We start from the raw sequence: 12,182 nt of genomic DNA, 5'->3' as shown, positions 1-12,182 counted from the left end.
AGTGAAGGAGGGTGGACAACGCAAAACCAAAAAAAGTACAAATATCTCTCGAACTTTACTGGTGGATAGCAAAGGTGTGGTTTTGAAACCGTGACCCTTAGCAGAGTGTTTAAATTCTTACTCTGTGCCTCTTAAGTTACCTTTATTCTCTTTTTCAAGCCTTTATTCTGGTCAAACAGGATCCTAGATCCGTAAAACCAGTTGCACTTGCTTGGATCAACTGGAGGCATCCAGGCTGACGCGGTTGACGCCAAGGAGGACGCCGAGGCCCAGGGCCCCAAGCCAGGCCTACTACATACACACTGAATGGCTTCTGTGGCGAGATAAACTTGTGGTCGGAAGTAAAAAGCTGAGGGACTCTCAGACGTTCTGATTGTAGCTTAATCTGATGAGTCTAGAATAACAAGTACAAAGTAATTTGCAGATAGAAAGTACTTTAATAATACATTCAAATAACTTGTGCTCTTTTTTTTCATTCATTGTAAGTGAAATGCAGAATTCATTTGTAAAAAAGGTAGAACAAACTCATTCTTTGAATCTCTAAAACAAGAGAGGAATCACAACCATGTTACAAAATCAAAGAAAATGTGCACTGGATATATCTTTCTAGGTGTATCATTAATTAATATCCCTGGAATCTCATTTCTTCAAAAAACCAGTTGGAATTGATTGACAAGATCTGTTTCTTAACTTTAGAGTGAGTACAACCAAACTCACTTTCAGTTAAACCTGAAAAACACAGCCTTTCAAGTTTCTGATGACAGTTATTCAGACCATACTCACCAAAAACCAAATGACATTTTCCCTAATGACCTATGACTAACACATTTTTTTTTTCTTCTGTTTATTGTTAGTGTAGAGGTTTCAGATATGGTATGCATAAAAGTGCCTTAACTTTCCTGAAAACTTGTACAGGGGCCTGGACTCTGGAATCTACTTGATGGGAGCAGATCAGCTCTGAATATCACTGCATTACCATTAAAGAATGAACATTTACAAAGCATCACTGCATACTGCAGTGTTATCTGCAATCAAAGGAACAGGATAGGAAGTAACCACTCTGAAAGATTCTGTTTTATCCCTTTGTTACTATTTCCTTGACTCCTTTATTTATTTTTTTTTTGATCCCCTCACAAAGATGGTAAAGTCCATGAATATCAAGAAGTTATACCACTGTTCTAGAAAGTTATAGTCGGTGATAAGTATTTGGTAATTTCACAGAGTACTTAATGTTGCACACATAGTAGGTGATTCAATCAATTATTCTTGACTTTAAACATCTTACTTTTTTATGGGGAAGAAGTAAAATTTAAATAAAAATAGGAATAAATGTGAGGCTGAGTTGTAAAATCACCATGATGGTCAAACGCTGTATCTTGTTCAGCTGTGTGACTTTGGGCAACTTAGTCAAACTCTGCCTTGGTTGCCTCATAAGGTAAGGATGATAAGAGAAACTCTTCACAGAGCCTCAGGAGGGCTAGTAAGATAATTATAAAAATAATTATAAAATAATTAAAATAGAAATTAAAAATATAAAAAGATAATTCTCCTATAGCATGTCAGATATGAGGACAGATGCTCAAAAGTGTTAACTGTTATTAGACAGCAGAAGCATTTCGAGGGGTTACACTGAGCATGGCATGATGACGAGATCACAACGGCCACATCAACATACCAGGTAACCATGAATGTGCTTTACACAAACTTTCTCAATGAATTTTTACATCAGCTCCACCACTAACTTCCCAGGATTGCATTGCTAGAATTTAGAACTCAGACCTATCTGACTATAAGGCAGACTATCTCACTTGTTTAGGCAAACTCAGGTCTTCCCTCTGGAAGGTATAAAGGCAGCATCTGATAGACCAGAAATTAAGTGCAGGCTCCTAAGTGTTCCCCCAAGCTGCCCATTTACTCCATCCCTTGCTGTATTTGTTCATTCTGACTAATTGCTTAGCTTGGTTCCTCATGAGCAGCACTCCATGCCCTCATTCTCTCATTCTTCGATTCAACAAATATGTATGGAGGTGGAAGGCACGGTGGTAGGTGCTGGGGACATAGCAATGAAGATGATAAATGGGACCACTGCCCGTGGAGTTCACGGTCTAGAAGGAAGTATGGTTACACAACCACTTAACAACAGAGTTGCTGAGGGGCATGGCAAGGGAAGTTCTGGGATGCTAGGATCATAACCTAGCTGGGAGATGCAGTCTGGTCTAGGAACCAAGGGAAAGTTCCTGGAAAAAATAACGTCTCTGCTAAGACCAGAAGGAGAAAGTGAAAAGAGAAGAAACAGACTGTTCCAGGAGGAAGGAGCCATGTGGGTGGCAGCCCAGAGGGTGGAGGGCAGCCAAGCATCTCTGAAGAACTGAAGACGTTCAATGTCAGAGGATAACCAATGCAAGGGGGGACGGTGACGGGGATGGAGCTGGGGAGAAAAACGGGGGTCTTACTAACCTTGAACAAGGAGAATTTATTGCCCAAATTTCCCTTTATAACAGCATAATGTGTAAAACAGCTTGGAGGCACTGAGACTAGAGCTCCAATAAGGAGGGAAGGGATGATGCTGATGGTGGGAATGAAACCAAATAGAGACAAAAGGTGGGGAGCCAGAGGAATGAAAGGTGACTTTCAGCTTTCTGCACCTAGGTGGAGGGTGGTAATACTACCCATGGAGATGGAAACATTTAGGAGAAGCAGGTTCGGGAAAAGCTGCTGAATTAATCATGTAGATCATGTAGTGTCTGAAGTACCTCCAAGACAGCTAATTGGAAGCATCCAGAAGGTTGCTGGATAGGTGTTGGGAACATAAGCCCATAGATGGTACTTCACTGGCTAGAAGTTATGAGCATCCAAGATGAACATGTAGTGTAAGGGCAGAAGGCCGAAGACACAGCTATGCCCTGAAACTCAATACAAGTGTGTCCTCCCTGGCCCCTCTCCCTTTCTCCACAGCCTTCCCAAGGTCATAATCCTGTTTTCTCCCTGGCCTGAGAACCATTATTTAGTTACTACGACCGCCAGTACCCACCCAGCCTCCCAGATGCCCATGGGTATCATATGATGGTCTTCGTTCAACCAGGTTTTGCCACGCCTCATACTATAATGATCTGGATGGGTGGAAACTGTCCCTGGCGCCAGCCTTCCATTACAATTGAATGCTCTAGCCCTGATTCAAAGCCCTCTACCACTGAAATCCCAATGTGTATTGCAGCCATTTCTGCCTAGTGATATACACACTAGTCATGATAGAATATGTGAACATGTTGTCAAAGAAGTCTGACATGAGCTAAGCAGATAAAATGAACTAATTAAATGAGTTTATAAAGCATCCCTATGGACGACTTAATCTTCACCCCTCATTCAACATTCATCAAACATTTATTGGGCACCTACTATATGCTAGGCCACATTTAAGGCTCAGGAGCTAAAAATTTTGATTTGAGGTCTTGAAAAGCAGCTAAGTTAGTTTTCACTTGGGCAGAGGCTGATTAGCATAGCTCAAGTCAAAGTAACTATCCTCACATAGTAATCTTAACCAGAGTTCTAGAAGCCCACTGTCTCACTGTGCATGCCTCCCAGGGGGTGCACAAGAGAATTCTCTGCAATGTGAAAGAATAATGAGAAAAATTTTTAATATGAGCATTTGTATTTGTTTTTATTTTATTATTTGTAATTTCTATCTTTGAGTATGTTTTTATAATGTATATAACACATTAGTACAAAAGCACTTGTATATCATTTATAAGTATACATTAGGGGTTCATACGAAAAAATATTCTATCATTTGCTTTGTAAAAAAAAAAATAATGGTTTAAATGCTTCAAATCATTTAAGGTTCATCCATTCAGTCAATCCCAGATTGTACCAAGGTTAGTTTTTCTTGAAAACATATATACCTACCTCATTTATGTGGAAGTGTGACTTTAGCAAACCCAAAACCCAGGGACATAGAAACTAGGAAATAACCCTAAGACTCTAAATACCAAAAATAATCTTCATGACCTTCACATCGTGCCAACACAATGGCCATCAACTTTCTCAAATTCTTTTTTTTTTTTTTTTTTTGTGAACACACACCTCTAAGCAAACTTGATTTTCTATGTCTTAGCTCACAAAAAATTTAGGGCGCAGGGGCTTTGAGAAAAAGACATTAGCTAAGGGAGCTATTAGGTCAGAAAAAATGACAGCAGAAGAAATGGCAGATGACAGGGAAGATACAGGAAAATAAACACGTCATAACAGTGCCTTTGTGAATTCAGCCCAGTGAAACGGTGAACGTTCCTAACGAGGGTCTAGTCATTAAGGAAGATTCCGTTACATTAGTACTGCATTCTGTTTCTTGGGGAAGCAGGTCAGTATTTTTACATTTCAGGAAAAATTTCACCAAAAAATGTTCACATAAAAAATTGTTGCTGCTTGGAAGAATATCTTTCACAGAATTACATTTTTATAGCTGCAAGGGAAATGAGCAACCGTGATTCTAGGCCAATTTGTTTTAACTGTATTTCTCCACCTCCTAGTGCTTTCTCGAAGAGGAGAGTTCAAGTGGACAGGTTTCTGGAATCCCATTCTTATTTCAAATAGAGCATTTTCCTCTTTTTCTCCATAACGTATCAGTCCTTCCCTTAAAATTTTTTAAGGGAGAAAACCCGTCCGTCTACTTTTTAAACATTTGAAAACTACCATCTTGCCCAACTCCTTCATTTAACACACAAAGGGATATAAAGACAAAGTTCATTAAGCTCAACAAACATATACTGAGTATTTACTGTACGTCAAACCATACGCTGCATACTTCCTCTATGCAAAAACTGAGGCAATAGGAGCTCCTAGTGTAGAATGCTAGGATTAGGGGCAGGCAGCAGGGTGGGACAGGGACAGGGACACTCACATACACAACAACCACAGGACAGGAGCAAGAAGAAAGCAGCTCCTCACCTCTCAGGCGTAGGTGGGGACAGTCAGGGGATGTTTCAGAGAGAAGATGATACCAAGCTGAGTATCGCTGATGAGTAAAAGTTTGCCTGTCAAGGAGCTCAGGGAATTCCAGATAGAAGGGGTAACGCATGCAAAGGCACAGGAGTGGGAAAGCCCCACAGAAGTTAAATGACTTGGCAAAGGTCGTTGAGTGGGTTCACTACAGAGCTAGCCCCAGAGCCTAAGTTTCTAGACATCCAGGCTTCCTGTTCCAGTTATCCAGCTGAGTCACGTCAAGGAGTTCATCCTTTCTAAGTGATGGCGAAGAAAGGGCATACCTGATCTAATATTTAGGAATTCCTGAGATCTGCTGTTGTAAATACATGGCCCGAGAACTGGGCACAGGATCTCCCATTGCCGGATTAGTTCGACTTGTCCTCCCCCGCTGCCAAGCCCTCTGGGACTGTCCTTTCAGTTGGCTGACTGCTCTGGCCTGGGGCTCTGGCCTTCTGGGTATTTTCTTGCTGTCACTGTACTTTTCTGCTTGTGTTCTGAAGGACAGGAGGGAGACATTCAGTCACACAGTAGCACATGTCAGGTAAGGACAGCGTGAGTGAAGACCGAAATGAAAACGGGCATATCGTATGCAATAGACAATAAGGAGACATTTTCTTGGTAGACAGAAAGCAAACCCAGATCTACCAGGCATTGTGGAAAAGTAATGAATACAAGAGGCCCCTGAACATGATCACTGATCTGCTAAACCTGCAACTGCATGATGATCATGACGAAGACATTTAAAAGCTACTCAATCCCGAGACCTCTAATCAACTGTGGGGAAGAACCAAGATTTTCTTAACTATCCTCCCATCTTCCATTGTTTTCCTCTTTCCTTCTTAAGCAGTCTCTGCTCCCCCAGGTACTTGGAGTCCCACACTATTCTCCTGCTACCCCAGGCTCCCAACATTAGTCTCTGAGCAAATAATGCCCCGAAGTTTAAAGGAATGAATTAGATTTAATGTATTAAACACAAAGATATAAATAACTCATAGTCTTCCTCATTCTAGGAGCAGCAGTCCTGTTCCTATGATCATAGTACCCCAAAAATGTATTCAGGCCCATAAGGGGATACAGATTATTTATTGCCACATTGTTTTGGTGGCAGGAGTTGGAATCAACCTGCATAGCCATCCCTGGGAGAGCAGGAAGTTAAGGGGTAGATGCAGAGCAGGGGGTATTATGTAACTATTAGAAAAAAGATTATATGCACATGATAGCAAAAAAAAAAAAAAAAAAAATCTCTAAAACACTGTATTTAGTGAAAAGAGTAAGAAACAGTGTGATTTCAGCACAGCACCGATTAGTGATTAAAAATATGTGAACAAGGGACGCCTGAATGGCTCAGTTGGTTAAGTGGCTGCCTTTGGCTCAGGTTATGATCCCAGGATCCTGGGATCGAGTGCCGCATCGGGCTCCTTGCTCAGCAGGGAATCCGCTTCTCCCTCTGCCTGCCACTCCCCCTGCTGGTACTCTCTCCCTCTCTCTCTCTCAAATCAATAAATACAAAATCTTAACAAAAAAAAATATGTGAACAAAAAACAACACAATGTATAAGAACACACACAAGGAAAGGACTTACATAAACACCTTACAATGGTAATCTATGGAGGGAAGGAAGAGTGTACAGGAATCAAAGAGAGCATACAGATGCAAACAAGCGTATGTACAAGAAAGGGGACTTGCACAGACCAGTGATGATACTGTGCCCTGTACCAAGGTACCCATTAATTCACTTCTTTCAGAGGTTCAAAACAGTGACAACTACTACTGCCAATAATAATAATAATAATAGTAATAGTGATAACAGTAATAGACTCGCCTGAATTTGTATTTGGTAGATTATCAGGCCGTGCAATAAAAAGACCAGAGGCGGGACACCTGGGTGGCTCAGTCGGGTAAGCGTTTGCCTTCAGCTCAGGTCATGATCCCAGGGCCCTGGGATCAAGCCCATGTCAGGCTCCCTGCTCGGCGGGGAGTCTGCTTCTACCTCTCCTCCCTGCTTGTGTTCTCTCACTGTCTCTCTCTCTCTCAGATAAATAAATAAATAAATAAATAAATAAATAAATAAATAAATAATCTTAAAAAAAAACAGAAGAAATGAAGATGCTGTGGCATATATATTGGGGGAAGGGTATCTAAAATCACTAGAGATATGATTCCCTAACTTATCTGTGTTAAAGGTCAGCAACACCAGACTACCTTGGTTACAACGGCCAACCTATACAAAGGCATGTTTTCTTTTCTCACTCTCATAGAGACTGTTGTTGTCAGCACAGTGGTGGCCTCTAAAAAGATAGGTCTACATCTGAATCCCCAGAATCTGTGAATGTTACATCATTTGGTTATAGGGTCTTTGCAGACATAAATAAGTACTTGAAATGAAGATATCATCCTGGATTATATCATATTAAGAAGTAGGAACTGGGTCCTGTGATGGGTCACAGGAGGTGGTACCAAACCCTGTGTGGAGAGAATTTCCAGAATGATAGGGGTTTGGAGAAGAGCCTGGATGAGAAGGATTCAACCATAAGAATAGGGGGAGGAAGGTAAAGGGAGAGCATTCAGAGAACTCCAAACCCTGCACCTGTTCTTCTCTATTTCTTATGACGTGTATGCCTAATCCAAAACAGGACCTGATTGATACATTCCAGAAACTTTTAATTTGTCTCAGAATTCTATTGGAGGGATTTCTAAGCTAATTTTTTTTTAATTTTATTAAGTTTTTAAATTTTAATTCCAGTATAGTTAATAGTTTTAGGTTGGTTTTAGACTAAGTTTTTTAACTCTCTAATAATGAGAATGTTCAACTTTCCCCAGGTGATCAGACGTCAATCCATCTGAAGTACGACCAAAATGCTATTGGCTTGATGGTGCTGGCAAAAATCTATCTGATAGGGGTAGGGGGAAAAAAATGGCTTGGAAGGCTTATTTGTATTTATACCATAAACTGCACCACCAGTACCACCCAGAGAATTGTGTTGCCCCATGATGTTGCAAGAGGAGGACATTGGTTAGTGTTCCTTGGGGTCATTTCTCTCTTTATCGTAGTCTTTGCTTTTTAAACTCCAAAGAACAGAGAATCTCTCCTGGGTCTCTCTGTAATGAAGTGGGTATTTGGAAAAGTCTACTAACAAGTAAAGGTAATGTTTTATTTATTATTTTTTTAAAGATTTTATTTATTTATTTGACAGAGAGAGACAGCGAGAGAAGGAACACAAGCAGGGGGAGTGAGAGAGGGAGAAGCAGGCTTCCGGCCGAGCAGGGAGCCCGATGTGGGGCTCAATCCGAGGACCGTGGGATCATGACCTGAGCCAAAGGCAGACGCTTAACGACTGAGCCACCCAGGTGCCCCAAGGTAATGTTTTAAACAAGAGAGAAGGAATGGTGCTTATAAAGGTATGATTATGAAGTTATTTCAAAATAAAAGGAAATCTCTAAATCACATAAAACCATCAATTCCAAAAATGATAAGAAAGATAAAGTTGAAACAAACCATTACAAAATGAAACCATGACATTTAAAATTGCTAGAATACCTTCGGAATATTCTATTTGGTCTATACTGAGACCCAGGGCACTCTCTTTTCAGATACTAGCTGACAGACATGGTCTGTGATCATTCAGCATTACAGACACTACACCTGTTTCATATAGGATGTGAATACCTTCAAAACCAGAAGGAAGTAACTTCTTCGGAAGACCTAGATTTTTTTTTTCTAATAAATCGGATTTGGAGAAGGTGTAGAATTTTCTTAGCATTCTTTCTAAACAATAATTTCTAAAAGTGAATGTAACTCACGAAGTAACCATAACTACTTTAAAAGCAAGGCTATTTAAGATTCTTAAATTATGATTCTAATTTTTAGTTTAGCATAACAAACACAAATCACTCCTTTCTCTGGCTCTGCTAAAGTCATGCTTTCCAACACTCAATGGCTCTTGAGGGGCCACATCTGTCCCCTAGCCTCTCAAGCCAATCAGAGTAGACAATGGGCCAAGGGGGAAAGACTTCTGAGAATTTGAAACCTTAATCCAAGAGAAAGATAAAACTGTCGTAAAACAATCAGCAGTTTGAAATATTTCCCTAGTGGCCTTTGACCCAGGGCAACAGATACATTAAAAATTGTACATTTTAAGTGAGATGAAATGAAAGAAAACCATTTTTTTATTCTCTAATAAGCTTAACATCATTCTTTTTGTTTGTTAAAATTCCTCCAAAAAGTAATAACCTCTACTTGTAAGAATCTTGCTTCTAGGATTATGGATGATGCTAACTATAATTAATAAAAATTTTTACCTGTCTATGTGCATGTAGTGTATTCAGTAGAAGCCCAATGGTAATTTCAAAATATTCAATAAAAGATAGTTTCTTTTTACATCAGAAGTATTTTCAAACCATGTTGTTTCCCTAGCTATTTTAAGTGTATAATAATAACAGTACTGTACTTGATAAATTTTAAAATATCAATATTTTAGAAAGCCAACTATTTTTTTCAGAGTGAATGATGTTTTTAATGTACTGGTTTATTATTATTTTTTTTAATTTAAATTTTAGGTAGTTAACATACAGTGCAATATTGGTTTCTGGAGCAGAATTCAGTGATTCATCACTTAAATACAACACGCAGTGCTCATCATAACAAGTGCCCTCCTTAATACCCATCACCCATCTAGCCCAAACCCCACCCACTTCCCTCCAACAACCCTCAGTTGGTTCTCTATCGTTGAGTCACTTACAGCTCACTATCCTCTCTCCTTTTTTTTCTTTTCCCTCTTCCTATATGTTCATCTGTTTTCTTTCTTAAATATCACATGTAAATGAGATCATATGGTATTTGTCTTTCTTTGACTTATTTCACTTAGCATAATACACTCTAGCTCCATCTACGTTGTTGCAAATGATAACTAATACTCCATTATACACACATACACATACACACACACACACACCACATCTTCATCAGTCGATGGACATTTGGTTCCTCTCCAAAGTTTGGCTATTGTTGTTAATGCTGCTATAAACATCGGGGTGCATGTACCCCTTCGAATCTGTATTTTTGTATCCTTTGGGTAAATACCTAGCAGGGCAATTGCTGGATTGTAAGGTAGCTCTATTTTTAATATTTTGAGGAACCTCCATACTGTTCTCCAGAATGCCTGCACCAGTTTGCATTCCCACCAACGGTGCAAGAGGGTTCCCCTTTCTCCACATCCTCACCAACACCTGTTGTTTCTTTTGTTAATTTTAGCTATCCTGTCAAATGTGTGATGGTATCTCATCATGGTTTTGGTTTATATTTCCCTGATGAGTGATGTTGAGCATCTTTTCATGTGTCTGTTAGCCACCTGGATATCTTTTTTGAAAAAGTGTCTATTCATGTGTTCTATCCATTTCTTAAATGAATTATTTGGTTTTTTTGGGTGTTGAGTTTAAGTTCTTTACAGATTTTTGGATACTAACTCTTTATCAGCAGATATGTCATTTGCAAATATCTTCTCCCATTCCGTAGGCTGCCTTTTAGTTTTGTTGATTGTTTCCTTTGCTGTGCAGAAGCTTTTTATCTTGATGAAGTCCCAATACTTCATTTTTGCTTTTGTTTCCCTTGCTTTTGTTTCCCTTATATGTGTCAAATAAGAAGTTGCTATGGCTGAGGTCAAAGAGGTTTCCGCCTATATTCTCCTCTAGGATTTTGATGGGTTTCCTGTCTCACATTTAGGTCTTTCATCCATTTTGAATTTATTTTTGTGTATGGTGTAAGAAAGTGGTCCAGTTTCGTTCTGCATGTAGCCATCCAGTTTTCCCATCACCATTTGTTGAAAAGACTGTCTTTTTTCCATTGGATATTTTCCTGTATTGTGGAAGATTAGTTGACTGTGTAGTTCTGGGTCCATTTCTGGGTTCTCTATTCTGTTCCAGTGATCTATGTGTCTGTTTTTGTGCCAGTACCATACTGTCTTGACGATTACAGCTTTATTATATAGCTTGAAATCCGGAATCATGATTTTTTTCTTTTTCAGAACTGCTTGGCTTTTGGGGTCTTTTGTGGTTCCACACAAATTTTAGGATTGTTTGTTCCAGCTCTGTGAAAAATGCTGGTGGTATTTTGATGGGGCTTGCATTAAATGTATAGATTGCTTTGAGTAGTACAGACATTTTAACAATGTTATTCTTCCAATCCATGAGCATGGAATGCTTTCCATTTTTTTGTGTCCTCTTCAATTTCTTTCCTAAGTGTTCTATAGTTTTCAGATATAGATCTCTTACTTCTCTAGTTATGTTTATTCCTAGGTATCTTATTGTTTTTGGTGCAAATGAGATTGATCCCTTGATTTCTTTTTCTGCTGCTTTGTTATTTGTGTATAGAAATGCAACAGATTTCTACACACTGATTTTATATCCTGTGACTTTGCTGAATTCATGTATGAGTTCTAGCAATGTTTTGGTGGAGTCTTTCAGGTTTTCGGTGTAGAGTATCGTGTCATCTGCAAATAGTTTGACTTCTCCCTTGCCAATTCAGATACATTGATTTTTGTTGTCTAATTGCCGAGGCTAGGACTTCCACTACTATGTTAAATAGTAATGGTGAGAGTGGACATCCTTGTCTTGTTCCTGATCACAGGGGAAAGGCTCTCAGTTTTTCCCCATTGAGGATGATATTAACTGTAGTTCTTTCATATTTGGCCTTTATAATGTTGAGGCATGTTCCATCTATCTCTACTTTGTGGAGGGTTTTTATCAGGAAAGGATGCTGTGTTTTGTCAAATGCTTTTTCTGCATCTATTGACAGAATTATATGGTTCTTATCCTTTATTAATGTGGTTTATCACATTGATTGATTCGTGAATATTGAACCAAACTTGTAGCCCAAGAATAAATCCCACTTAACTGTGGTGAATAATTCTTTTAATAGACTGTTGAATTCAATTTGCTAGTATTTTATTGAGAATTTTTGCATTCATGTTCATCAGGGATATTGGCCTGTAATTCTCCTTTTTAGTGGGGCCTTTGTTTATGATATGAAGGTAATGATGGCTTCGTAGAATGAGTTTGGAAGTTTTCCTTCTATTTTTATTTTTCAGAACAGTTTGAGACAATAGGTATTAGCTCTTCTTTAAATATCCGGTAGAATTCCCCTAGAAAGCCATCCAGCCCAGGGCTTTTGTTTGTCCGGAGATTCTTGATTACAGATTCAATTTCTTTGC

This window comes from Mirounga leonina, unplaced genomic scaffold (assembly GCF_011800145.1).
Source record: "Mirounga leonina isolate KUSES-001 unplaced genomic scaffold, KU_Mleo_1.0 Mir_174, whole genome shotgun sequence".
Classification (NCBI taxonomy): domain Eukaryota; kingdom Metazoa; phylum Chordata; class Mammalia; order Carnivora; family Phocidae; genus Mirounga; species Mirounga leonina.
This window is presented reverse-complemented; position numbering follows the sequence as displayed.